Genomic DNA, 27,898 nt, shown 5'->3' on the forward strand with positions numbered 1-27,898 from the left:
GATTGGGCAGTGCAAACTGGTGCAGATACAGATTTGTCCTAGTAGCAAATATCTAACTTGATAGCTCTGATATATCACAAAAAAGAAGAAAATTGAGTCCTTGTCAAGTTATGAGATCAGTTGGAGGCTAAGGCTGAGCTGTCGACACATGGAGACAAACTCCACACACACACACACACTCATAACATATAGGTACATAGGTAGATAGCTTACAGTTAAAGAACCCAGTCTGAGGTGATGAATGACTGGAGACTGTGATTTGATTTGATCAGTGGTCACTATAATTTGCATAACATCCACTACTATTCAAAAATAGTTTATTTTAATCAAAAAGGGGGATCATTACAACCTTAACCACAACCACCATGATTTTTGCCCAGCCATGTCGCTTTAACCACAGAAGCGGAAGCTCAAATGCTGTATTTGAGGATGGGGTCATTTTGGAAGGCACAACAAAAAACTATTTTACTGCCAAGACACAAGGATGTGCTGGTGTCGCCCTTTACACAGCTCGTATTGTACAAGAAGTCTGACTGAGGCAGATCAATCAGTAATGGCTTTGAGGGGCACACAGATGGTGCTGGGGTTCCTATCTACCACTGCCAAGACCTGGGGTCCTTCCCAGAAGCCCGCTGACTTCTATTGGTAGGTGGTGGGTCGCAGGAGGTGAGAAGAACACCACACCATGTGTTGTGGAGGTACAACATGTCTGTTATATCATACCACCTCAGGCTGACAGTAGGGTTAATCGTATGAGGACTGCAGAGCACAGGGACTCTGGCTTTTTAAACTGGCAGAAGAACTGGGGAAAAAATATCCAAAAATGGATGAGACGTGAACTGGGAGGGCACAGAGATGTATGGATCTGCCTGAGTTTTCCCAGCATGAGACACCTTGTGTGTGACTGATTCTTCCCTCCACACAGTAGTGTTTGTGGATCTTGGGGTTTAGGTATGGTAGTTGGTTAGGAGACACTTGGTCGTCCCTGCTCCCTCATGAGAAAGGTCAAGCTTGATTGAAATCAGCCAATAAGACCTTCACTGGGCCCCCGCGGCAGCCGACACACACCGCTGCATTTTCTCTAGCTAACCGCTTGACCATCACTGATTTCCCTTCTCGCTCCGCAGTCATTTATGACTCTGCCTTGTGTTATCATAGCCCCCAGGTGAGGCCATGCTTCCCTAGAAGGAAAGAGGAAGAGTTTGATAAGGGGGTGATGGAAGGAGAGAGATAGAGAGACAGAGAGAAGAAGAGAGAGATATGAAAGGATGAACTGATAATGGAAGTCAGGGTGGGATGTAAAGATATGAAATATGGGAGTCTATGGTGCCTAATGTCACTGATATCCCCCCCCCCCCCCCTCAGCCCTGCATTGCTGTACACAGAATAAATAGCTGATATTAGCAACATCCATGTGCAGTATAATTGACTGGCATTTTTTGCTCAGATGTAAGCACACAACAGGTTACAATGGCAATAGATTGTAATGTATTGAGGAAATGCAGTGTTCAAGATGCCGTGGAGCCGCTTTGAAGAATTAATTGGGTGTTTCTGTGGGAGGCACTGAAGCATGATGGTACATTATCAATAAGCATACTGCTGTCTGAGGGATGAAGATTTCCATCAAGCAGTGAGCATGGCTGCAGCTGTAACTAATGCTTCTGCATTTAAGTTAATCAGTTCCTGTGATGGTTCCTGTACAATAGCTGATTCTTTCTCATTTTACATTCACCACCTTCTTTCCAGAGTGTGTCAGATGTCCTGTACTTATATTAGCTGAAGTATCTCAACATATTCAGTGGAGCATCTGGGGATGAAAGGTGTTTTTGAGATAGCTGAGTTTTTGAGATTTCCTTGTTGGGGAGATTTATTGCACTTTGATTTCTACAGCCTACAGTGTTAGCTCTTGACCAAGAGAAGTCAGGGCTCACTTACACAAACTAGCTCTGACTATTCTTATTCTATGAATAAGCCCTGTGCTCTTTGCGAAAGGATGCACGCTAATATAGGTGACATTTGTTTAGGCATATTCAAACAATGACGGATACTTTATTGATCTAACATTTCAGATGGTGATACCGTTGACATGCATGAGGATTTCTATAAAAAATCTGTGAACAAGCTAAAAAAAATAGAGAGGAAAGAAAAGAGATAAAATACTTGTCTTTGTTGGGTTCCAGTTAAAGAAAATGTAAAGATGGTGGAGCAAACAGACATTAAAATACATTTATTTCACTGTGTGATCTGTGTTCTGATCTATTGTTTTGGCCTCCATTTTCCTGGGAGCTTATGTCAATGAAAAAGTACTGAGTTACTGTACATCATGTAGGTGGTGAGTGTTTCCAGGAACACAACTAGTCATCCTTACATCTATTTATATGTCCAATGGGAAACGATTAGTGGATACAGAACGTACTCAACATTTTTGCTTGTATCTTGTATTATGAGAGGGTGTCAATGAAAACAAGCTCCCAGCGAGATACATCTGTACGTTGAAAAGCTCTCTAAATGTAAATTTTGACATGAGATCTTATGTGATGTATTACATTGAGCTTTCCTATGCAAATTTGTCAAGCAATTTGTGTTCCACATCTCACTTTAGGAGCTTGGCCACATGTAGCAGCATGAGAGCCTTTTATTTAGACTGTCAATACATTCCATGCTGTAGCTTACCTTTCACAGATATGTGCAGAACCACCTGTAAGTGTAAGAATGACAAGGGATTCCCTGGATTATCCTGAATGATTTTGTTTGGTTACAGTCCCACATAAACAGTGTTTTAATGCAGACGCATCTCCCTTTTTTCTCCAGGGTGGGAGAATAAAAAGAAGTGGATATATTCCCCGCCCAGCCCATCACTGCCATCAGCATTCATAACCTCTGTGTCAGATCAGGCAAGGGCTTCTGTTTCGATTAAACTTTGCTCACACCGGGACGACATTTACGTGAGAGGACAGCTGATATTTTCACACTGTAATTACAGGCGTAGGTCAATGAAACGCAGAGGCAGCTGCTACACGCCCAGTTCTTACTGCTCTGGCAAATCAGTGCTGACCCAGCCAACAGAGCTGCATATAGATGCATATATTCAGTGAAGGAACAAAAGCAGAGCTACAGTTTATAATAAAACTGAGTACACCCCCGGTCAATATCACTAAAATGATAAATGATTCAAATTTATATCATTGTACAGTAATATTTTTAAGTTGCAGGTATTGAGTATTTAATCTTATATGTAATTAAATACAAACATTGAAAACACAAACACCAAAGTACAAACTCAACACTTCAGAAAGATAGGGAGAGGGTAGAGCCAGTAGGCTACTGAGCATAGGCTGATAGTTACACAACCTTACATTACAAACAGTCACTGATCAGACAGTGAGAAGCACACTGCATGAAGCAAATCATTGCTCGCAAAACAGCACAAAACTGCAAGATTAAACTTTGTGAAAAAACATGAAAAGATGCCTCATGATAGCACATTCTTTGGTTAGATGAACCAAAAAAAAAAAAAAAAACTTTTGATCTGATGGGGTACAGGATATTTTAAGTGCTCCTGGCCAAAACTATAACAGTGACTGCAGAGAGTTGGGGGTGTGTTGATCTGGGACTGCATCAGTGTAAAACATGCAGGGAAGATGACATTTATAGATGGTACTACGAATGAAAGTTTGTATATCCACATACTGAATGAAAAGCTGACTCCCAGTCTCAAGACAAGTTCATCAAACACCATGACCCGGCCAAGCATGTCCCCTGACCTGACTTGAAACCAGTACAACACCTTTGGATTTAAATTTAAAGTGGAAGGCAGAACATCCAGAACATCTCTCCACAGATTTGTGTCAGTATCATTCATGCCCAGAAGGATCAAATCTGTCATCAGAAATAAAACCGGAAATACAAAATATTAAGAAACATAAAAGAATGGAGCCTCATTAATGAGGGGTGTACTGACTTTTGTTGCAGTCGGTTCTTGTCTATGGACACTTCATTAGTTTAATTAGTCAAACATTTCTGTTTTTCAAATTAATTGGCTCCATTCTTCTCAGGCTTTGGGAGAAAACAAATATAATTGTATTAAAAGAATAGGATTTACGAAGGCTTTGAAAATGCATGTCTCAACACTATGAGGATAATCTTGACAATTCATTCTTATTTTTCTTCCAGAAAAGGAAGTAACATTGATTTAGTTAGTTTAATGTACAGTTTCATCTTCATTTTATAGACATTTGACTGATTTATGTCCTACAATTAGATACCTGTGTGTCAGAAGATGTATACATTTGGTTTCAATTTCAATTGCCTTGCTTTCCCTTTTTTTTTTTTTTTGGTTTGCTTTAAATAAAGATTATGATAAAAATTTGTCACTGTACATTCATTTTGTTTCTCTATAATGATTGCACACACACCCACACACACAGTACCCAACAGCTGAACCCTAAAAGCAATTACAGAAGCACTGGACCTGCTTACAAACAGCTCTAGACTAACACACTGCCAAATAGGTGGTACCCACTTTGTATGCAAAGCCACCTTGAGACAGGAGGTATCTGTAGGTGAGCCTCAACTCTGAAGACATTTGTAAGTGTCAGATCTGGAAACACAAGCACGTACAAACATGAGTAAACATGCTGATGATGTTATGTTGAATTTTAAACCTTTACTAAATGCCACCAATGCTGAATTGAGCTCCCACAAAATGAGGAATGATGTACTTTCTGGCACTAGATATTTTATTTTGACAATTCAGTAATTAAGGACAAAGCTAATATGAGCTACATATCTTCATTTTTATTATTATTTTGGCAACAAAAAGGCTGAATATTGTAGCTTTCAGCTCTCCTGCTCCATGATATGGTTTGTATACAAGAGTATGCTTTTTGCTGCTTATCTTCGATGGCACAGCACAGTGCCTGTGTCCAGCAGAGTCTTTTTGCAGTAGTCTCTCACCACTAGAGAAGTCGTATACTCACTTTTCTTTAAAAAAATAACTACAACCGGTGGCAAGTATAGATTAGTCTATTGGTCCATCTGTCCATCTGTATCGTTTGGTAATAAGCTCCACCTCAGATTGAGTAAAGTGAGGTTCTGTCGATTACAGAGGGAGGCTTGTGACCGATTTGTTAGCCTGTGTCATTAAAACCTCTCCCCTTTACTGATCGTATATATTGATCTTGAAGTCAAAGTATCAAATTACTAAAACAGAAATGCAGAAATGGTTGATTTTATGGAGCCAAGACAGATGCATCCTCTCAAGAATTACATGCTTGTTTTTCATTCATTAACCTTTAAAACCAAACTTTTAATTTATTTGCATATTATTGCCCTGTCATTTACTTAAGCTATTAGCTAAACCTTTCAGTTTAAAATGCCTAATTAATGTCCGCAAATCTGAGGTCTAGTTACAGATCACCTCCATTTTAATTAGGCTGTCTTTGTAAATACTGTATGAAATATTTGAGTCGTCTGATTGCTTAGTGTGTTTTTCATTTAACATTTTTTTTAAAAAAAGTAATTCTTTAAAATCATTTTTATTTTCATCATTCTAATGTAGTTGTGACTCAGCACAGCTGCCCACCTGCCTCCCACATCAGTCATACTAGACTGAATAAAAGAGAAGGTGATTGAACTTCTCTCTCTGCGCCTCTGTCTGAGGGAGCTCAGCTGGGTCTAGCTGTGCTGTTACCCGATACAGCTTAGCCCTCTCATCAGATGCAGGCTGGTGCGGGGAGAAACCATGTTGGGCTAAGGGAGGGATAACTAGAATCTCAATCGACTTCAAAGGGGAAACAAGTCTAGACTAACGCACTGCCAAATAGGTGGTAACCACTTTGCATGCAAAGCCACCTTGAGACAGGAGGTATCTGCAGGTGAGCCTCAACCTGATGAAAAAATTTGTGAGTGTCAAATCTGGAAACACAAGCACGTAAAACCCCATGAGTAAACATGCTGTTGATGCTACATTGAATTTTCAACCTTTTCTAAATGCCACCAATGCTGAATTAAGCTCCCATAAAATGAAGAATATTAAGCTGCACTAGATGCCCTCCTGGCAATGATCATGTCATGGTTTCAGGAATTGTGGTTTGGTGGTATTGACAGAGATGTTGATTTCTACTTCAGCATAAACAGGTCTAATTAACAGTTTATTCTCCGCTGTCTTACTAGGCAGTCATGAATCATTCACTGTGATCATCCATGTCCCCGACTCCCTTTACAGTCTTCCTCATTTGCTTTGGCACAAGCCTTGACTGAAAACCATGCTTCTCAAAACACTGAGAGGAATTCTCAAATCTGAGAAAATACAAACATCTTCAATCTAATAGACATTAGTGCACTAGAAAGACAAATATCAGATATGAAGTAGATGAAATATTGTAGCTAGACAGGAACATTTCTACAACATAACTGGCATGACTTTGTATTGTTGAGATGGTTATTGTTACTGTACAATATCATCTGTCATTTATTTGTATTCTACAGTACTGATACTGTAAGGTATTTACCTTGAATAGAGGTTAAAGGTTAACAGTTGTGATGGATACTGGTTGTAGAGGATATTCGACATAACTGTTACTAATCATAACTCTACATAGGAAATACAGAAAATAGGCAAACAAAAAGTAACTTCACTGTCACAGTTCCTTAGACATTTTAAAGCCTTGACTGAGGAGCTGTAGTGTGCAGACCTTCGTTTTTCTTTCTTCAAAGCCTTGACTTCAACAATGAGATTTCACTCTGTTAGCAATGAAGAGCTGGTTGAGGAATTGTCCTTTTGCAGCAAAAATGAAGTGCTGTTGTGCACAGTATAAAATGATGTGGTGTTTTGAGAACTGCAGCAGTGTTTCAGAAACTATGCTTAAGCAATTAAGAAAAACTGTAGCATTCCAACATGGCAATGAGCGCTCTCTGACTTGATGATATTCATGCTTGTGAAGCACTGGATTAGAAATGATCTGGATGCCCTGCCTTTCACCTTGTGCATAACTGCATGACTGCATAGACAGTTAGGGATTATCAGTGCACATGCAGCCGATACATGAATACAGTCAATGGACCGAAGCACATATGTTTAGTTATTTAAAGACATATCTTCACTAAACACAAGACATTTGTGGATGCCTGCAGAGCATGACAATGTCGGGGGCTGTTGTTTGAAGGGATGCCAGAGGGGCAGTGGGAATAAATGGTTTGCTGGGTTGAGGGTGGGGCATTAATTAGTATGCCTGTGGCTTTATGAGTAGAGGTGGACACCAATATACAACCACTACAGTTCTCCTACAGAAGCTAAATAAATAAATACTAGCAAATACATACAAATAAATACAGGCAGACTGTATATGTCATAATTAGGCATTGTGCTGTGTGTGTGTGTGTGTGTGTGTGATATGGAGTCTGGTTTAGGGTGCCTCAAAGAACCATCCAATAATGGTTCTTTGAGACACCCTTGGGGATGCTTTTGCAGAGATGGTTCTTTAAAGAACCACTTGCTAAAGGCTCTTTAAAGAAGCTCCAGAGGTGCTTCTGATTGAGCAGTTTTAACATTATCCACACGTCCATCCACCATCTCCACTCATCCTTCATTTCTCTACCAATTAACTATCTGTCTCCTGGGTTGATAGTTGACAAAGCAATGCATAGGGTCAAATGCTATTTCTCACTCTGTGTGTGTGTGTGTATGCATGCCAGGGGTATTTGTATATGTGTGCATGTTTGTTTGTTGAATGCTATCTACCTGTCAGCATCCCTGTTCCGGCTTCCATTTCCAAGTAACTGCTGGATGTGATCAATCCATGCCCCACACAGCAGCAGGAAATCTATAGAGAATAGACAGGCCTCTATCCAACCCTCCATATAATTGGCAGGTTAGAAGTTCATCCTGCCAGAGGGGCCTGCAAGGTAATGTGAAGCTGGCATACTTAAGATATGGACACCAAACATACTAAATCTCATGTCAATTTGATCGTGAGTGAAAGCAGTCTTAAAAGGCTAGATAATGTCCTTCCTTGGTGAGAGAACACCATTCATTTGTCCTGGTTTAGGCTGCCTTAGTACTCTTAGGGCAAAACTCCCTCAGGAACACTATATGGCACGTCCCATTCACTTTCTTTGACAGTGTTATAGGTAGGAAACACAGGGGCGTTGAGGAGGATGACAATTTCATTTTGGGTGGGTAATTTATCAGCGTGAAGGAGCCAGAGATTTGAGGTGTAATGATCTGATTCACTGGCCATCTTGAGAAAGGTCAGAACTAAGATAAATGTCATCTGCGGTGAATTCAAAGGAGTTGCCAAGACTTCAGGAATAAACACAAGACAGGTATTGACTTACGGTGTGTCAGGTTTTCAAAGGGCTGCCCCTTGCTTCTTTAGAACCACTTGCCATTGACAGATTATAATAAAGACATTCAAAATGCTGGCTTTTATTTCTCTGGCTGAGTTCAGTGCATAATGTCTGATAAAAATAACACTATACTGGCCAATGAAAAGAAATCAGAAGAGATAGGTTACATAAAATAGCAGCTGAGAATGCCAGCTACAGGTACCTATAGTATAAATAGTGCATCACATGATTTCCCTATGGAGTTTATCAACCTCAAAGCACTCTTTGTATGCTAAAGCACTGCATTAGAAGCACAGTGATTGATCTCAGCCCCCCACCCACACTGACAGTGGGTGATGCAGTACCTAAAGGCTTGATACTGTGCCAGGCAGAAGCAGACGGCTCAGGAGAAGTTGGTTGAAGGAAGGAAAAGATGGAGAGGAATGAGAGGAAGAGAGACAGAAACAGCGGTAGAGTAGATAGATAGATAGATAGATAGATAGATAGATAGATAGATAGATAGATAGATAGATAGATAGATAAGAGAACAGAATAAATACATAAATATAAAAACAAATAAATGACTTTTGCAATGAAAATAAACACTGACTGACAATGACTGGTTGATATATGTGCTTTAATTTAGTTTGCTAATCATTTTTAATAAATGTCTGCATGGTACTGGATGCTGTTAACTCATGACTCATTCTTTCCCCACTTAGTTACAATAGGATTCAACTGATGGATCATTCTTCCACTGGAGTGGCCATTACCATTTATGCTGGCATACCTATTAAGTGATGCATTGTTTGCATCTGCTTTAGCTTTATTTGTCCCTGGATGGTATTTTATTTTAGACAAAAGCGTGCAAGAGGAATGCAAAGCAATAGGCATAAGCAAAACAATATAAAACAATAAGCACACAACAAAACAATATGCAGTAAAACACTTGGATCCACATGGTTTATGACAGTGAAAATATCTGTAGGATCATAACCTTAAAGCTGGGATTCAATAACAGCTAAAAACATTTAAATGTAAGCACAACTCTTACAGATGGGAAATAGATAAAAGCAATGTAGACAAAAAGAAGACAATGCCCATTCTGTCATTGCCAACATAACCATTCATGACCATATCATCATCATCTCTGACATTTGGGACATAGTACAACCTCCTAAGTGTGTGTGTTTGTGTGTGTGTGAGAGAGAGTGCAGCAGAGAGAGAAAATGTTCCTGCCTCTATCACTCTGCATGAGAACATTTTTAATCCCATTTTGGCACTCTCCTTCAGAGATTTTGATCAGCACGACACAACTGCTTGTAACTTTCCTACTGGGAAAACAATTGGTGTAGCCCTTCTGGCCTTCTTTATAGTGCTCTAAAAAAAATTCTGTCACCTAACCATTTAATGAGACACTTATGGAACCTGTGTCCTGAATCAGCCTTGTGAAAAGGAAAATAGCTTGAGTTTGAGACACAAGTAACAAAAACTGGGTAAAGAATGTGATGTATCAATATCTCTGATATGTTATTCATGTGTTTACCCTAACCACAGATACATATCAGAGGTTGGAACACCAGACTTTAGAGGAGAAATGTTACATTAAAACAATGTTTTGCTTAAATGCATGAATAAAAAAGGAAATTTCACATAAAGGCCATGAACACTCATACTAAAGCCATAAAGGTGTTTACACTTATGACTTGGCTTAGAGTCCTTCTCAGGACTCTGACTGATTGACAGCTCTCTCACTCTCCTGTCAGCTTTGTTGCACCTGTCACAGCGGGACAAATTACACCTTTATCATTATAACTAATACACAGGATCAGGCGACCCCATGACTGTACAATAAATGTGACTTTGGAGCCAGGACACAGTTAACTTAACATAAAGACTAGAAACAGAGGGAAACAGCTAATCTGGCTCTGGCCAATGATAACAATATCCACCTACCAGAACCTCTAAAGCTCTTTAATTAACATTTCCATGTATAAAAACCCACTGAGCAAATAAGCCCTTTTCTTAAAATGTCCAACAGTTCTTTTAATGATGGCTACATACAGCACTACAAAGAACCTCTTATATTTATGTCAGGACTTCACTACATGACATCAGCCCAACAATGCCCTGTGCTTACGGTCTTGGAGCACTAGGAGTGAAAAAGAGCCTTTGCGCCGGTTTATCTTATATTGCGTAATATATCATAGTGAAAGATATTCGACGCAGCACCCAGGACGCCTCGTACCATCCTGACATGAAGACTAACATGTTAGAATTTTGTTTGCAACTTATCTACTGCCAGGTGGAATAGTGAAATCTATCCCTGGCACGTTTCTTTCTGAGCACCTCTGTACATCATAAAAGACTGTAAGCTAATATGCACTGTTTCATGTCTCTCCACCACTCACAGCATGAATTTCTGTCTCTATGATTGCCTAATCTGACACAGCTTCCACCTCGAAAGATAAGACTATTGTGTAGCGTAATCTTGGCATTACACACACGAAATCAACCTGTGCTCATCACACAATTATCCTGCCCATGTTAGAGTAAATATCTGCATCTCAGTCCCATTTGGTGTGTGTGAAAGTCCATATTCCTGCCTGTGCACCGCCAAGATTGGCTGTCAACAGGTTAATCCCAATAAATCCAGCCATCTAAATGATTAGGGGTCTCATGCAGCAAAGCGATCAATACAGAGATAAAGAGAGGGATGTGCCATGGCCAACCAGCTCCTCACATCTCTGCTTGCTACGTCACAGTGAGCTCCAGTGATTGTAGTGGAGCTGGGGGAGAAGTGGGCGAAGGGGACTGCGGCATTTTTTTAATTTCTGAAGAGCAAACACACACTGCCTTATCATTGTGTCAGGGGAGAGCCAATTCGTGATTCGCAGTCACAAGCTTTAAAGCGGTCAGTCCCTTATTTAGGAACTCATACACAGTCAAAGACACACAGCAGTTACACAGTGGACTGAATCAGATGTGTATCTCTCTCTCTCTCTCTCTCTCTCTCTCTCTCACACACACACACACACACACTGATCTATGCATGAATTTAAGTGAATTTAAGTGAATCTTAAATGCATATGCATATAAATGTGCAATTTTCATTACAATCCCTTACTATTATTCATGGCCTGTCTGTTAAGTATAACAGTAGTTTCCTTCATTTTAATTTGTGCATGTGCATATGAGATGTGTCATTAGCAAACTATTCTTTATTGTTATGGTATAAAATGCCATAAATATATTAACATAAATACGATAATGAAATCTCAGTAGATGGATGAACGCATGACCTTGAACGCTGTATAACATGGATTTAACTACAGCTTGACAGTTAGGTGCCACTGTATAACGTAATTGGTAGATCATCTGGTCATATTCTCTCTAAGCTGAACATAACATAGTTGGTAGTTAATTGGGCGAATGATAAAGTGATTATATGAACTTGCATACAGTACAAATATTTATTCATACATAATGTATATATATGTGTTTTTGTGTGTGGGTGTGTGAGAGAGAGCGAGGAAGAGCAAATGATGAGCTTTCCACCTAGTTTAATTGTTTCTATTTGTTGTGAGAAAGTCAACAGACACAGCTGGAAAGCCTCAAGACTCAGTGGAGTTTGAGCCAAGAATGAACCCTGGTCCATCGAAGTCAGTGACTGCACCCTACATAGACCATCACTCTCTAACCGGCACTGATAGTCAGAGCCACAGCATCAATAAATGGAATCAGTTCACCTCCAGCCTACATCTACCATCATGTCTTCAGATCCCATTTAAGTTCTAAAAATCCCCTCGAGTAACATTCTCAGCCTAAAGGGTGCCAAACAACTCCTACTGCCTAACCAGCAACCTTTTGCAACTTTCGCTCTCAGACCACTCTCAAGGAAGAACAAAGAGAATGCGAGTGGAGTGTGAGGCTAGATGTGTTTTTGAAGGTTTTCAGAAGAGATGGCGGGAAAGCCACAGGGCTAATCACAGGAGAGCAGAGGTGATAAGCCGGCTAATGGGTTTGACACTTCTGGTCGCGTAGCTGTGGTCCCTGCACTACAAATTCTTATCTCTTCAGGGCTTCTAAACCCACCTGCCACCTATGCATAAACCTAGCTTTTGCAAAGTCACAGTTTTTATGTCATACCCACAGTACTAGACTGACAACTCACAATATCCTAGTGCTTTCATGATAACCTCTGGAGTCTTAGACCACACCTTCACTTCCTCTTGGACAAATTTAACTCAGTATGTGAAATGTCTAATAAAGACAATGATTATTCCAAACTGCAATCAAAATGGATTGTGACCAGATTGCTGATTAGACATAGGTAGATAAATGGATTTAAAATTTCAACTTTTTCACAGATTTTATATGCAACAAAGTAAAATATTGACTTGTCAAGTGGACTGTATCTGGCATCAAAGACCATACTGATACAGATATATTTTTTTAACAGTTGATCAAACAACTCTTCCTCCTTTGACAAGATAACATTGTGCTAACTTTGCAATGCATAGATGAAAAAGCTTCATATAGCCTATTTATTTATTTATTTATTTATTTAATCAGCCTACATCAGTTATTATTTCAAGTACACTTAATGAACTGTCAAGCCAAGTGAGGTCTAGATCACATTTTGGCTTGATGAATGAGTCTGACAGATGACTGAGATATTCCAAATTCATCAGTGCTACAAACTGCATTTTTCCACACAGTCACAGTAATGGAGAGTTGTGCAAAATTGTCACCTCTGGTGTTTTTGTATTACTTTGAATTGTTGGTGAGCTGATCGAATCCTAATGAACTCACCAGTCATCAAAATATGCTTTTAAAAGTTCATTATAGCTGCATTTTCCCCAAAATGCTGATGCTATGAGGCACATTACTGGCAGAAGCAGATTGACTGTGGGTAGGTGAGTAAGGAGTTCTCTGTACTACTTTTAACTTCTCTCAGATTTGGGAGCTTCTTTTAGAGTCTTACAGTTAGCTGATAGACTTTATTTTAGATTTCTCTTAATCAGCATTAGATCTGCTTTTATGATGTTTTGTGAACACTGCCCTTCCCATTCAGGTATGTACCCACTTTGTAGCAGCAGCCCACTGCAGCCAAAACTGGTGAGAGTTTATGGCTCTATAGGAGTATATGCACTACTCCACAGGGCAATGAACTATGTCAGTTTCTGTGTTGAGAGTACAACATGAAATGTGTGAATGAAAATAGTAAGCTGTTATCTGAGCAACTAACCCTGGATCAAAAATAGAAGCCTGTTTCTTCTCAATAGGAAGAAGCGAGCTTTTGGGGAAGGGAGGAAGGAACTGAATAGCATAATTAATGCTGAGGAGAACACCCACTGTGAGAGGAATGAAGACAAAGTGCAGAAAAACAACATCCCTTTGGGGGTGGGCTGAAAACAGTGAGGTGGAATCAGAAAATTGCAAATGAGTGAAAAATCTATTTTCTGGCACAGGGACCCTCAGGTCACCTCCCAGTCTTACCACCTACCACCAGGCCACTCGCCCGAGTGCCCAACTCACCAGGGATCAAAGTCGTCCTCACTGCTTGAAACATGGTGATAATTATGTTTCTTGATCTCTCCACTGTTAACTCCACATTCTGTTTTGTTTTACTGTGCGATCGTGCCCTCGTGTGATCATACGCTCACCTCTACATTTATTAACTGCTCAGATGTTGCTTTCTATCCTTGTCTCCTCTGTTATGATAAAGGGCTATGCTGATTTAATGATAAATGATGAAAAAGAAGTGATTTTAAACACCAAATCTGATGGGTTGTGAGATGATTAATGTGGCAGGTAAGAAAAAAAAATCACTATTAGTTTTAGAACTTTCCTTAAATCCTTGCTCTAGTGTAATAATAGATAATTTTACCTCTTTTGGCCTCAAAAAGTTATTTAAATGAAACCATCTGGGAAGTTTAGAGAGGTAGATTACTCTTTGGTGGACCTGCTAAGCATTTTCCCCTTCATCAACCATTATAATGTCATTTTGTTACTTGAACCCTTTACCTACACCTTTTAACGAGACATTCATGCTTTTCTAGTTAACATACGTGGTGAGATGCTTATGAGGCAGGTCAGGAAGATAACTTGACTCTAAAGCTAGAATTAAACATGTTCTACTCACTACAACATTCAGTGCATCCAGAGCACCTTTTGCAATAGCACCGTTTTATTTAAGCACTCTTTAGCTTTGCCATGCATGCTGCTGCTGCACTACTCATTTGACAAGCACTGCTGGAGATGCTGCATAAAGACTTCCAACAGCCGCCCCAGCATCGACCTGTTTCCTATGAGTCCAGGTTTCCCTGGGGGCAAGTTATTATCGTTACTCCCCATTCGCTGCAGAGGTCGATGTATGGTCACAGGGTGTCACAGCCTAGATGCCAAATATCAACTCTGTAGGGCTGCAAACAATGATTATTCATTATAACTATTATTATTAATATTATGAGAAAACATTTGTCAATAAAGTGTCATAAAATAGTGAAAGTGCCCATCACAATAACCACTGGTCAAAAATGACATTTTCAAGTTACTTATTTTGTTTCGGCAAAAAGCTAAAAGTTTTTGCGTTACAATTATATAAAACACAGTTCAATTTGTTCCATTTTGCTTGATAAATTCCCTTGACAATTAATTTATTTGCAAAATTGTTGCCAATCATTTTATAGCACAACCACCTTCACATGAGCTGACTGAAATATTCTAGTGTTTAAATTCAGGGCAGCATGTTTGTAGCCTGTTTTGTTTTTATTTATCATTGTGCTGCAATGGCCAGATGTTCCACAGATGTTGAGAGTGCTTCACAGTATTTGCCTTATCTCATGTTACAGACTTATAGCCAAATGCTTTAGAAACTTGTTATGTGAACAGGATATCTGAATAAAGTGAAACTTAATAAATCCTTCAGGTTGGAGTGTTTGTTCACCCATCAGCTACAGCCTAGCTCTCGAAGAATTTGCAGAATTTTGGCGTGTTATTAAAGTATGCATTAGCAGAAGAGATGCAGATGTTCGCTAACATGAAGGCATAAATCAGGGCCCTCTGCATGAAGAGAGGTATCTTTACTCACTATGCCACTGCCTAGCCTCCAAAAAGCTGTTTAACAGAAGAGACTGGGAAGAATGGGGACAGTAGCAACTTCACCACCACCTGTTGTCTGATGACGTGGGAGAAGGGCCAAGGAGTAATTAGCAAGGCTGATCTTATGATTGCTGTGGGGCAAAGACGTAAGTGACCCCTTCTGACATGCTATATTTAATGGATTATACAAGCGTCTGCCCTCCCTGGGGGAAAGAAGACAGAGGACTTATTATGCAGTGCGCAACCTGGGAATACGTTCTGCTTTACTGTGCAATCATGCCTTCATCCTTCAAGGTGAGCTAATCTGAAAACACACACACACAAACATATGAACTTGAGCAGTGAGTCATAACACTGTCACATTTCTCCACATCCATTATAAAACAAAGGGAATCTTTGGGGTCTTGTTTCTATAAAACTTACATAAAAAGTCTGTGCCATAACAATTGTTTGATTCTTTCACAACATAGCATCTGAGAAAAACAGAGTGAACAACATGGCCGTGCTGACAGCTCCGTATGATCCATAAATATGTGAGTAAGAATGGATGTTTCCTTACGCTCTTGTTTGTCATTTCTTCTGTGCCTATTGTTTTGAAATTTTATGCCTGACACCCACTGAGCTGTATAACTTTCTGTCTGTGGCATGCCTCCAAGCCCTTCATTCAAAATCATCTATAAAAATTATTATTTATCTCAAAATTAATATTTTAGTTAATGGTGTCAAAATAATACTGATACACTATACTGTGTATGCGGAATAAAAGCAAAGATGCATATTGCAGTGACAGAGGTTGCGTGCTGTTCTTCTATGGTGAATATGCAACAATAAAGGAAACAAAGCCATCAGTAAGTGGTGGGAGATTTTCAGCGCTGTCAGCTTAAATGCAGGAATAAACAGTGGCGTTGTGCTTTTTAGGACCCCTCTACATCTGACCATGCCCTTGAAGAGCTCCTGTTGGAGCAAAGAGGAGTGCCCGAGAGAGGTCTAATCAGCCTGTGACAAATCAGCCTCTTCTCCAGCTTGTTTTTCATTTGGATAATGCAAGCCTCCTCTCCTAAGTGATAAAACAACCTCTGTGGAGTGGTCTTTACACAGCCAGATTAAATGTGATCACCTTGCCAACATACCCTGGAAGATTGCCATGATTAACAGGCAAAAGAGAATAATGATAATCATATGCAGGATAATAGCCCATACCAAATGGCTGCATGATCTGTACATAAATCACAACCCATTTCCCACCCTAAAGGACATGGTTTTACCCTTTGGCTGGATTTGCTTAAGAACAATCAGATTTTTTTTTACCTATATGTGACATAGATCTGATTATCTCATAACCAATGTCAAATAAAAAAATAAACACTCAAAATAAATCCTTTAAAAAATGTTGGGGGGTTGTTTTATTCTTTTTTCAGTGCAAATTCATTCCTTTTTTATTCTGTGTGATTATACACCTTCAAAGTCAGCTAAGGGGCTGCAAACTGGAACACACACGGCAAGGTTGAGACCTCATGAATGTTACAGTGAGGTTAATAACCCAGGGCAAATATTAGCTCAGCTTCAAACAACACAATAATGACTACATGAGAGGAGCTGAGTCTGAGGGTGAAGCCTTGTAAAACCGCTTTATGAAAACTTGTATATTATGTGCAATTTTTTAAAAGCGTGTAAACATGTGTAAAAGCATGTGTATTTAAGTCACTGTGCGTGTATGTGTCTTTTTCTGTGTGCCAAACATTTACAGAAGCTGGGGAGTGGTAAAGTGAACAGATTTGCTGGACATAAAATGTGTAGTTCTGGGTGTATATGTCAATTAATGAAGGCCTAATCGCATCAGAAAAGCTTATGGCACAACACCAGTACTTTATTCTCTTTTGTAAGCAGAGGGAGGTTTTAGCTATTTACACGGGCTGTATATCTGCAACAGACAGAACGAAAACTGGCAGCATCCCATGAATCGCAGGCAGTTCATGCACAGAGTAAAACAGTGTGAAATTAATTAGCATCAACTCAATTTGTGATCTATATGATACGGACCAAGCTAGCATCCAGGTAAGACCTCTGGCAGGCTTTAGCATTACCCATAACCCTCAGGGAAATTGACTCCAGAACTAATCCATATGGGGAGGGAGTTACATGATGAGAGAAAATGCAGAAACAGAGCACATTATTTGACAGGGAAAAAAGAACAGTGCAACAGAGACAGAGAGATATAAAAAAGTAATGAGAAAACAAGTGGAACTGGATCTTAACATTTAGTTTATAATGAGACTGCCTCTTGGGGCTAAACATGGGCAAAGGAAAAGAAAATGCAAAATAAACATGAACAAATCAGCAACAAGAAAAGTGAAGTGCTATTTCTCTCTGTTCTTGGCAGGGTCAGCAGTGTTCAGCAATGTAGACGGAGATCTGCAAATAAGCTTCAATTTTTGTTGCTTTTTTCCCTTTTTTGGCACAATTACCATGTTTGATGCAAAGGTCACATTCATCTTGTTGTTTGTAATGAAGCATATGAGGTAAATACCAAAGCTGTATCTCCATTGGCTAAAGCAGCCTCACTGTGAATTACTGTAAGTGGAGGAGCCTTTTTTTGGATTTATTTAGATCAGATTGAACTTTATTTGGCAAGTATGTTAACAAAGACAATGAATTTGCAGCAGGCCTCAATGTACTTCTACACTGCAGTTCCAAGAACAAGTATACAGGAAGAAATAAAACAACAAAGCTAGACCAAGATAAGCAAACAGCTACAATGTACTGGTAAAACTATATATTGTTTACTTCTGCCTGTTGTGTTGAATGTTTTGTGTAATAAAATACACTTGGAGGCCAGGAAGAAGAGGTGCTGCAGTTGTGGCAAAAGCTAATGGGGATCTAAACAAAGAACCTGATTGTAAACTGTATGTTTATACAAGGTTGTGGTATAGATTGCATTGTGTATACAGCAGAAGTGGTACAAGAATGTATTGCAAAGAAAAGTATATAGAGGTGGATTATGTACATTTACAGGTGGGTTTAAAGAATAAAGAATGAATACAGTGAACTGATGATAGTTCTGCTGACAGTATGCACACAATGATCATACTAGAGTTACAACTATGAAATTGCTGGGTGTCAATGATAATGATATAATGGCTGATGTTTTTAGATGAACACAATAGGACCAAAAGCTTAAAGACCAAAAGCCTTAATAAAGAAATCTTACCTGATGGTCTATGAACAGAAAAATTGTAACTACTGTAATTAAAGTTAAGTACAAGTGACCAAGAGCATGCAGGATTTCTGGCTCCTTCACAGGTTAGAGTTGAACAGTAAACCTTATTTTGAAAGATTACAGTAACAGCTGTAAGGCTTCATTTATTACTATTAAAGTAATAACATCATAAAATCATATCATAAAAAGCACTTAATTACAGGACAATGCTATCCAGTGGGAATGTTTTATACTATGTTACAGTGCCTGACATGTGCTGTAAAATCATGTTCATGACTATAATTTCATCCGGACACATCCTGTAGGGAACTTCAAAGGCTCTTTATTAATTGTGTGGCCTGAACTCTGGACTCCAATGATTTCTGCTGAGTGGATAGAAAGACATCCCTTCCTTTGATCATTACAGCTTTTAGGGGAGGGAGGTGAGGACATTTAGAAGCTCGATCCCTACAGGCAACTAAATGAGGGGAATCATCAATTTAGACAGCATAGTCAAACTATGTTGCTCACACTGCTGATCAAACTTAATCACAGGATCGTTACACTGCGAGCCTATGATGAGTCTAGAATTGACCACCACATCCTGATGAGGATGAGGCAAGCTCCAGGGAGAGATGAGCAGAACTTTATTCCCTATAGGCACCAAATCCCCTTGATGCTCCATTGGCCCTCTGTGTACAGAGACCTACGCCTTAACCTACTCTCTCTACAAAGAGCAAATGCACACATCATTAGACAGTCAGGGGTAGCCTCAAGGTCCAAGAAGTGAGCTCATAAGATGTAATCCTCAGGCAGAGAAAGTAGATGAAAGTGGATCTCTTTCACTCAGCAATGGCTGGTGATATGACTTTTAGCATTACAGTCTGGAAAGTGAACATTTTGTAAGCCAAGACTCTCAAGTAACTGTTGGGTCAGTATCATCTGACCCACACAGAAATATATTGTGACTGTGCTACAGTATAAAAAAGGATATATCAATATTTGAGCCCTACTGTCCAGCAGCATGAATGAATGTATCACTGTTGAAACACTGTTGAGAGTGAGAGCATGTTTGTTCAGCAAACTGTCAGAGGAAACTAGGACTGGAGTGTTGTCATTATCACAATATTAACAAAGATCACCAGCATCAATGTATGAGACTCATCTCCCAAGAAAAATAACAGCATCAGTAATGTCACTAAATGCCCAAAACAAGATTTATTTCCATTCAAGCTAACCATGACCTCAGAAATCTGTTACTGGTAGGCAGTATTGGAAATATGTGCTTAAAGGCCTAATGCTTTCATCTTTTTTTTCAAAATGTAACACACTGTATGACTCAGGTATGCTGACTGTGTGACTTTGGGCTTGCAGTAGACTGTATAAGAATATAGTCAGTAGAATTATTGGTTTACTGTGCAGATTTTTGAGTGCCTTTCAAAACTGCTATATACGATCATTCCAAAAAACAACAACTTGGGCATGATTAGGGAAAGATTATGGTTTGGGTACTTAGTTAGAGAGCCCATTGTCATGGTTAAGATCATAAGTACGTTGTTAGGGTTAAGGAGGACACTGACTGTTGGTGGGAAAGTAGAAGTGAACTGCACGAGTGAACCCATCCAACTACTCCACAGTCAAGTACAAATCACATCTTGCAGATGAGAAGAGTCACATCAAAAACTGCCAATATTCATCTGGAGCAGTTACGCACACTGTATTTTGTTTATTGTTTATGGCCAAATGTAGAAATCAAACTGATGTTCAAAGCAATGAACTGTGCTGCACTGCAATGCATGACATGAGACCAAACATTTCAGAATGTAAAAGAGAAACATTAATACCAAATTTTGTTACTTTTTGATTATCCAATTTATTTCCAGTGCAATGAGCCGGTAGCTCTAAGAGTTAGCAGTATGCTACAGAGAGTTAGCAGTACCCTCAGTTTTCTTAGAGCTCTTTGGGAAATAAATGATGTGGGAACACAGCCTGTCACACCATAAACATGATAATGTGGTCATATGTCTCCTTTCTACTACAGAGGGATGGGGAGGGGGGTGGTGGTGGCCTCGGGCAGTAGGAACAAACTAAATGAGCTTAGTTTGCAGCTACACCTTCAATCACACTAAACTAAATTTGAGGCTTAAATAACAGTGTGTTGGACATATAGAAAAAACGAAAACAGATTGTTCCTTTAAGTGATGGTGCAGTTTCTGTCACCTACCAAAAGAAGACAAATCCTAAAGAGCTTCCCTGGTTCTTTGTCTGCTTTTATAGAAAAGGTTGTGTCCCAATCTAATAAAACACTACTGCTTCACCATTGGGAGTAAAAGAATCAATACAGTAGTTAAATATGCTACTGTATCATCATCATAAGGCTAGGGATAACAAGGATAGCTGACTATGAATCATTAATTTGGACAACAGAAATTTGTGGAATCATGACAGATGATAAAAAGATAATATGATTCCCCTAAATCTCTATTAATGATAAAAAATAAATAAATTATTGTCCAGCCCTAATAGAAATGAATGTGCTCCAAAACTGAAAAACAAAGCACCATAATATAGAAGTTTATGTAAAATTGTGGCCTGTATCCAAAGCAAACATTGCACATTGAGCCATATTTCTCCCAGCAGCACATATATTGAGGACACTTTATATTTAACACACACCCCTCTTAAAATCGAGGTCTGTGGGTGGGTTATAATCAAACCCTGATCAATAATCAACACTAGCCAGCTTGTCCAGGGTCAGAGAGGAAACTCACACAACCCTGGTACCGTATTTTTGCTCTCCCTATTTCAAGCCTGGCATTGATCCTCACCAAAACCAGTGCCAGGTGTAATCCATTTCTGCTGAGACCAGCAGCTACAAAGTTTTTAAAGCCTTCCCCTTTTCAGGAACACAGTGGTAGGATAAACTCTGTTCATACTGCACATAAGAAGCAATAAAAGAAGCGGAGATAGGCTGCATTGGATTAGAAAGGCCACAGACAGCTGTGGAATGGGTTAGTTTAAAGGGATAGCAAAAGCTAAAATGGCTCTGAATGCACAGAAAATCGAGGATTGAAAGGCATTACAGGGCTATCGAGATTATTGATGACACATTCCAAGAGTCTTTCCCATTGAGACCTTGCACTCCGATAAAGGAACACATAATCAGAGATTTACACTGTTAAAGGCAAAATCCTAAAAGCTGCGAGCCCGTTTCCTCACTGAAGGGGGATGACACTGAGCCTCTGCAAAGCACTAATGCACACACCAACACACACAGCCAGACACATGTATTAATATTTGCAAACACATTAATGAACACAAAAAGCAGCACGATCCTGATCTGGCTCCTAACAAAAGCTGCTATTAGCCCTTTAACAATTGGATTCGATTCCAGGCAGGGATTTTCAACCTCAAAAAAAAAAAAAAAAAAAAAAAAAAAGAAGAAGAAAAAATAAATCCCTTCCAAATGTTCTCAAAATAGTGAGAGCAGCTTGTGTCAATGTTCTCTGAAGGTAGAGCAAATAGAGCCAAACAATAAACTATCGCAATTTGCCCTGAGAACTATTAAACATGGATAATGTGTGGAATTTGGAAAGGCTATTGGCTAGTGGGGTTAAGGTCAACTCTGATCCTGGTTAAATCACATTAATATTGTTCATATAAAACTCAGAAAAGCCTACCAGCAGTAAAAACAAATTCAGCTTAAGTACTTAATTCCACTTAACTAACCAGAAAACTAAAACAGATGTGTAGTCTCAATAGATCCCTCAAAACAAATGAAAAACACACACACACACACACACAAAGCAGCCAGCCCTTGAAATATTGAAAAGGAAAGACAGCACATAAACACACTGCAATGATTCCATCACCATTTATCCCAGGAGAAGCAACAAAAGCGAAGGAAATCCCAGCAGCTACAACCATGCTGCAACTTTGACTTTCAGGCTGATGTATTTTCCCTCCTCTGGGCTCAGTGGGGAAAGAACTGAATGTGGTCATTACCGTTCGCTTTCTTTTTCACAACACAGAAAGTAGCTGAATATTGCTGTCGCTAATCCTTGATACCATCTCTGTTTTATATATTTATCTACAGCATATCAGGCATTCATGAAAAGAAAGTGGCTCATTTGAGGCAAAGGAGGGCACTGCTCAGCACTCATCCGTTATGACAAACAGAATATGAATCCCTCTTGAGTTGGCTTCAGCATTTAAAAAAAGAAAAAAGAAAAAAGAAAAAGCTCCAAACATCCCCTTGACAGGCTGATTTTATCATGTGGTTATTGAGTTATCAAGACAAGACAAAAAAAGTATCTTAAATGAAAAAGCCATTCTCATGCTCCTGCATGTGCCTGTTTATCCCGCTAGCAAGTGCAACACATTTCTGTTTCTCCCTTGTCAACAGGTGGACAGAGAAAATTAGTGCTCTCGTGTAGGGAGCTGTTGCCATATCAACCAATGCACTGGATCAAGGCGTTAGGTTACAATCTCTAAGTGCAATCTGAAATAAGATACGTGGTGTGACACAGCAAACTCATATGTTGACTTTGTTATGAGGGTTTTATAGAATTAGATTCAAAAACATTCCTATGTAACGATAATGAACAAGCTAGTTTGTTGTACATCCACATTCACATCCTGTAAACATTAACACTTTCACACACACACACACACACTCAGTGAACTCTCAACAACCACATACAAGCCTCTGACAAAAGCACACATGCTGTTTGCGCCGGAATGAATGCGACTGTGTCCAGAGTTTCCATTTTTGCACTGCTGAAAGATGACTTTGTTATGGCACTGAGTGGGCATGTGGTGAGTCAGTGAGGGACAACTATTCAATGGGGAGATGCCTCATTTTTCTAGCCTCTCCTTCCTGGGTGTGCTGGCCTGCCAGGGCGTTGCTAGGAGGAAGCTGGCACTGCCAGAAATGATGACATTGCCTTGATAGACATCATCCTGCTGTCCAAGAGAAAAAAGGGAAAGATGGAGAGATGATCTGAAACGCTGCCACCTCCTCCTCCGCTGCTGCTCTTCCTCTCCTTCTCCCCTCGAGGCAATCTGCTTCTCTTCTCTTCCTACTCATCTCCTTTGTATATTTTCACAGCGCCTTTGAGACACCTTTTTTCTGTCATTATTCTTGTATGGGGAATATGAGCCTCTGCATACTGAAAGTTTTTGTTATGTTCCTGTGTGTGACCTCATGAAAATGTTGCTCTTCTACACGTTTCATTAATTTTTATTTCTGTTTTTGCCCAGGACACAATATTTGCTGCTGTGTGAGTGGTGAAGACACTGATAACTAAAGCCTTAAGTGGTTGAAAATCACTAGAGCCAATCTTATTTTTGCCCAAGGGAGGGTTGTTTGTTTTGCTGTGTGTGTGAGTGTGTGCCTTTGCCCATTTTCTACCTGGATGGAGTCTTAGACACCCTGTTACTAAGTGCACCTTACCTAAGGGCCAACCACATCATCGTTTGGAAGACAGTGGGTGGGTGGGTGCTTTTTCCCAGTGTGAAAATGTTCTTTTGCCTCTTTCTGAACTGAAGATGTGATCCAATCTGATTGCTTAAAGGCTGATTTATGCAAAAAAAAAAAAATAAATAAATAAATTTAAAAAAAATAGAAAATACTGAGGTATGATGCTTGGTACATTACTCCATACAGAGAATTGGAAAACTGTGGATATATACATGGAATCCATATAATGGATGAGAAAATGCATTATGTAATTCCCTTATGAGTATGAGAGTACAGGCATATGGTTAATATGTTTAAAGCCACTCAGCATGTGACTTCACAGCCTGAGCTCATGCAGTATATGAAATGTCTACTAACCCTGACCAGCCAATCACACCTGATGACTGACTTTCTTCTGTGGACATACTCAAAAAGACACTTGCTTTGCATTGTATCTTCTACAGAGTTTAGGCCAGCATTGGGTCAGGTATTTACCAATCTAGCAGGACCAGTCCTGACTGCAATCATGATCAATTTTAGTTTGATAGAGTGTGGGTAGAGACAATGAAATAGTTGACAAATTTATGATGTTGTTTTAGAAAGACAAATTTCTAAAAGCTTTGTATGAAAACCTCTGTCAGAGGGTCAATAACTATTTTTGTCATTATCTGCTTCCAAACAAAACTAAACATCCACAGCCATGCTAATGTCTCTGTGAGGCACAGGGACAATCCTAACATGCTGGTGTTAAGTGGGGCGTTATGTTAGCATGTTTACCATCTTAGTTTAGTGTTTAAGCATGCTGATATAATGCTAATTATCACTGAACACAAAGTACGACTGAGGCTGATGGCAATGTAATTCATTTTGCAGGTGTCATAAACAAAACAAACTGAAATGCTGACCTGTATGTGGGACTGGTAAGTCACTAGAGTTATTACAATTCATCCTGAGGGGGGCATGAATGACAAAATGTCATGATGATCCATCCAAAAGCTGTGAAGACATTTCACTTAAAACCACAAATGTCAACCCTGTGGTAGCATCAGAGTTAAGGTCAGGGGATCATGAATGTCATTATGATTCATCCTCTGGCGACCATACACATTTGTACAAAGTGTCAAGGCTAAAAACTAGTTCAATAAAAAAGCTGCTTCTCTTATTGACTCTCCGTCCTTGTGCATTGTGTCACACACACAGTTTGTGCTCATAACACAAAAGATGACCCCTGAAACCACCGCCACAGATTAAAGTTTTCACTTTTGCTCTAACTCTGTGTGTGTCTATCTGGACATCTATGCCTTTGGAGGCAATGCTTGTTGCAGCATGGCACCAAGCTGGAAGCATTACTGCTGGGAGTTGAACTTGGGTCACAGTAGTGGTGTCTGGGATTTTAAGCCACACAGTAACACACAAATACATTATGTCAACATTCAAGGTAAAGGTACACAAAGATGTACCAAACCTCCATGACAGGTATAAGACACTCAAACAAACAATCAATTACACCATAAATGTTTTGACATATACACTGTAATTATTTACACAGTGCTAATGGGCTTTTCATTCCTTTGCAAGAAAAGTAAACATGCAGTGATTGAAGTGACAGTGGAAAACTGTAGCTGTGAAATGCTCTGGTAACATGTTGTGTCTGAGGCAAACAAAATGACTGCATGTCTCCGAGTGACATGATAATGTGAGATGATGAACCTGCTTTGTCTCGTTCAAGTGAAATAATGAATCATTCAGGTTGCCTTGGGTTTGAAAAGGCTTTAAAATGCAAACAGTACACTGACGCTGCTCTCTTTATCACCTCTCTCTCTGAGTAAAGTGATCCTCCTTAACCCATTAAACCATCAAGCAGGCTAAGTAAAAAAAAAGTCAAAGGCGCAGTCAGAAGCCTTTGTGGCTGCTCACAACATCTTCCTCTATGCTGTGACCATGGCTCAAGCTTTGAAAAAAAAAAAAAAAAGATATTCAGATAGTGATACATATGTGAGCACCCTTTCCTTTCCACAAAGTACACTATTCTACCAATCAAAAATCTAGTTCGGCACAAAAACTGGCCAGATGAGGACACATCTTGAGTAACCAGCACTGAAACACTCACACGTGCCCTGATTAAAGGTAACATATTGTATATAGCTTATTTTTATTTAGCTAATTTTGATGTATTTGTTGACTTTCAGCCATAAAAGCAGTATTTCTGTATGGATGACAATTTTGGTGTGCTGGTCAGTCCACCACTTGGTCCAGACTGAAATATCTCAATATCTCATTTCAGTATTTAAACTATTAGATGGATTACCATAAAATTTGGTGCAGATATGCATGTTGCTCAGTGTGAATCCTAATTATTTTGATGATCCCCTGACATTTCCTCCACTGGCACAGTGGCTGGTGTTTCTAGTTTTAAGTGAAATGTCTCGACAAGTATTAGATGCATTGCTACAAAATAGCTACCTGTCAAGTCGCACATTTAAGTGACCATGATCACAGTTTAATGACATCAATGGCTATGAAACAACACTGTCAGACAACACAAAGGAAGAGTCTGTGTTGTACTGTGGAATGCCTTTATGGCTTCAGTTGACAGCAGTTGTGGCCATCACAGCTGCAGACTAGTAATTTGTAATATTCACATTTTTATAGTGTAATTCTTAACCCACCGTTAAGTATATGTGTGTCTGCCATACTTTTTGTTTGGAAGCCGCTGCTGTAGAGAAAGATGCTTGTCATTTATTGGACACTAACATCTCAGAAAGAGGGCTTTACAAATAACATCAAGCTGCGCTTCTTATTCTTGGTTTTGAATATATTGAACATGTGGTTTGGTGTTTCTGTTGAATGAGGCCATCTAATTAGAAGCTCTCTACACTGACATAACCAAGAAAAAAAAGAGGGATTTGATGAATTATGTGGCACAGGATTTCAAAAGCTTGTTTCTAATGATGATTAAAACTCAGAAATTACAACTTGCTTTGATATGACCTACAGAAGAGGCCTACACATCCCATGAGTTCTCCCAGAGTGATTTGCCTTGATGTAGCGATGGATTAGAAAACATGACAAATCCTGGCCTACTTAATACTGAAATACATAGTCAGCACATTTTTGAAACAATAACAATAACAAATCAATTATTTATCTGAGACTTGGCTCTTTGGTGTGCTTTCTCTCATCCATCCAATTAACTGCAGAAGTGTAATTCTCCATTTACAGGCAATAACATGTTAAACATCCCATGTAAAAGAGTAACAGCATTCTCTTAGCTGTGATGTGTTTGATTGAGTAGTGTTCAAAGGGAAAACAGTTGAATGAGCACAAGAAGCATAAATCAGCATATCAGTTAATAAAAGCAGAGTAGTCATGCAATGGCTTCTGTAGAATAAAGTAAAAGACTTCATTATCCAAACTGTTTGAAGTATATGTTTATATTAGAATGCATATTTGACCCAGTTTTCAGGGTTGCCTGCATATTTCTCCCTCTACACATTAGGCTTTCACTCATGAGGTTTAAGCTGGGTTTTGATTTCACTCAGAGAGAGCTTACACACTAGCTTAGCCTCATCTTTGGATAAAATCCATGTTGCCTGGGCATGGTAGAGGACCCATGGCAGTGAGAGAGAGACAGAGAGTCAGAGACTCAGCGAGGAAGACCGAGGAGGGATTCTTGTGACAGATGGTCCCACTCGGCGTCCGTGTCTGTGGGCAGTAATGCAAACAATGGCTCCCAAATACATTTTGGCATCTCTTCATCGGCGAGGCTAGTGAGCCGAGTCTGCAGTTTCAAATGACTTTCCCCC

General features: G+C 39.5%; 1 protein-coding gene and 1 long non-coding RNA gene across 2 annotated transcripts in view; one reads left to right on the plus strand and one right to left on the minus strand.

Moving 5' to 3' along the window:
• grid1a (glutamate receptor, ionotropic, delta 1a) overlaps positions 1–27,898 on the minus strand; it is a 205,176-nt gene that overhangs the window by 166,512 nt on the left and 10,766 nt on the right.
• Positions 15,450–17,125, plus strand: LOC108897380 (uncharacterized). The gene is made up of 3 exons (XR_001963281.2): positions 15,450–15,729; positions 15,906–15,968; positions 16,354–17,125. It is a non-coding gene; the product is annotated as an uncharacterized LOC108897380 (long non-coding RNA).

Source organism: Lates calcarifer, linkage group LG16_LG22, assembly GCF_001640805.2.
Source record: "Lates calcarifer isolate ASB-BC8 linkage group LG16_LG22, TLL_Latcal_v3, whole genome shotgun sequence".
Lineage (NCBI taxonomy): Eukaryota > Metazoa > Chordata > Actinopteri > Centropomidae > Lates > Lates calcarifer.